Genomic DNA, 2,750 nt, shown 5'->3' with positions numbered 1-2,750 from the left:
AAATCTCATTATCCAAAGCCCTCTACCATGAAAAACAATTGCTTTGAGATGCAACAGAGAATTCTAAGGTACGGGTAGCATTCTAGTTCCTAAACTGAGTGTTAGGAGCATGGGTGTTGATTTTATTATTCTTCTTTAAATTTTACATGTACTTTAAATGTTGTCTTTTGCATTTAAGATTTATTTCATAATAAAATTTTTAATAAAAAAAAAGACTAGGTAGAAGAAGCAGCTCCCTTTCAGAACACAAGACCTGGGCATTAGGCCAATACAGGGTAGGAGAGAATAAAAATTTCAGCTCATAGGAAAAGAAATTGCAAGAGGCTGAGATTCTCAGAATCACCAGAAGGGCTTGTTAAGACACGTGCTGCTGAGACCCACACCTGAGTTTCTGATCCAGCGTGTTTGGGGTGGTCCTGACAATCTGCATATCCAACAATTTCCCAGGTACTGCTACTGCTGCTCTGGGGACCATGCATTGGGAACCTATTCTCAGACTTCATGCTGACTTAAACATTCATAGACTTAAACGCGCTCCACTATCTTTATTTGTCCTACTCTTTTATTATGCTGGGTCACACTGATTAGATGCCACAATGGGCTGACTTTTGCTGTCAAAGATAGTGGAGCTTTTCCCCCAGCTTTATTGAGGTCTATAGTTGACAAAAATTGAATATATCTAAGGCGTATAAAGTCATGTTTTGATGTATGTATACATTGTGAAATGATTACCACAATCAAGCTAATTAGCATATCCATCACCTCACTTAGTTACTGTTGTTATTTTTGTGTGTGGTGAGAACACTTAAAATCTACTCTCTTTCACACATTTCAAGAATAATACAGTATTTTTAATAAAAGTCACCATGCTGTACATTATATCTCCAGCACTTATTCATCCTGCATAACTGAGACTTTGATCAAAGTTTTCCCATCTCCACTCCTCAGCAACCACCTTTCTACTCTCTGCCTTTATGAGTTCAACTCTTTTTTTTTTTTTTTTGTCCTTTTTGAGACCAGCCGCACCGCACTCAGCCAGTGAGCGCAGTGAGAGCACTGGTCATCCCTATATAGGATCCGAACCCACGGCGGGAGCGCTGCTGCACTCCCAGCGCCGCGCTCTCCCGAGTGCGCCATGGGCTCGGCCCGAGTTCAACTCTTTTTGATTTCACATATAACTGAGATTATGCTGTATTTGTCTTTCTATGTCTGGCTTGTTTCACTTAGTATAACGTCCTCCAGTTTCACCCATGTTGTTACAAGTGGTAGGGTTTCTTTCTCTTTAAGGCTGAATAATATTCCATTGTAAGTATATACATGCCACATTTTCTTTATTCATTCATCTGATAAAGGACAGTTAGGTTGATTCCATAACTTGGCTAACGCTGCAACAAACATGGGAGGGCAGATATCTCTTTGAGATACTGATCTTATTTCCTTTGGATATATACCCAGAAGTGGATTGCTGAGTCATATGGTAGTTCCATTTTTTTTTGAGGAAACTCCATACTTTTTTCCATAATGGCTGTGCTAGTCTACATTCCCACCAACAGTGTTCAAGGTTTCAATTTTCTCCACATCCTTGTCAACACTTGGTATCTTTTGTCTTTTAGATCATAGCCTTTCTAACATGTGAGGTGGAATCTGTGGTTTTGATTTGCATTTATCTGGTGATTAGTGATGTCGAACACCTTTTCATGTATCTGTTGGCCACTTGTATGTCTTCTTTGGAAAAATATCTATTTGGGTCATTTGACATTTAATAATCAAGTTTTTTTTTTCTTTTTTGCTATTGAATTGTTTCAATTCTTTATATATTTGGACATTACCTCTTATCAGATGTGTGGTTTGCAAATATTTTCTCCCATTCCACATGTTGTCTCTACATTCCCTTGTTTATTTTACTTGCTGTGCAGGAACTTTTTAGTTTAATGTAATCCTACTTGTCTATTTTTGCTGTTGTTGCCAGTGGTTTTAGGGTCATATCCAAAAAAGTCATTGCTCATATTAATATTAAGAAGTCTTTTCCTATGTTTTCTTCTATTAGTTTTGTAGTTTCACGTTTTAAGTTTAATAATTAAGTTTAATAAGTAGATAAGGGTCCAATTTCATTCTTTGCATGTGGATATCCATTCTTCCCAACTCCATTTATTGAAGAGACTGTTCTTTTGCCACTGTGTGTTCTTGACATCTTTGTTGAAGATAAGTTAACTATAAACGTGTGAATTTATTTTGGGGCTATTATTCTGTTCTTATTCTGTGATTTGAATCCCTTTTATTTCTCTTTCTTGCCTAATTGCTCTGGCTAGGATTTCTAGTAGTACATTGAATAGAAGTGGTGAGGGGGCATTCTTGTCTTGTTTCTGATTATAGAGGGAAAGCATTCAACTTTCAGCTTTTCAATACTGAGTATGATGTTAGTGTGGGCTTGACATATAAGGCCCTTATTATGTGTCCCTTTCCTCGGGAATTGGGAGTCGGTCCGTGGAACCTGGAAGGGGGAGTGGGTGGGACAAGAGACGCAAAGGAGGGAGGCAAGACAAGGATCTGATCAAGCCTCGTTTTATTGTCTCACACAAGCTTCTTATATAGAAGTGTAAAAAAGGGGAAGTAGGGGGAGAAAAAATAAAAAAACAGAAGTTGTTCAGAAGTCTTCTCAGAATCATCACACCCGAGCGCAGCTTAGTTCTTGTGGTCAGCCAACTAGATTTTAATCAGCAGTCATAAATGAGAGCATGCAGTTTTCACAA

Source organism: Galeopterus variegatus, unplaced genomic scaffold, assembly GCF_000696425.1.
Source record: "Galeopterus variegatus unplaced genomic scaffold, G_variegatus-3.0.2 Scaffold564, whole genome shotgun sequence".
Lineage (NCBI taxonomy): Eukaryota > Metazoa > Chordata > Mammalia > Dermoptera > Cynocephalidae > Galeopterus > Galeopterus variegatus.
Note: the sequence above shows the minus strand (reverse complement) of the source record.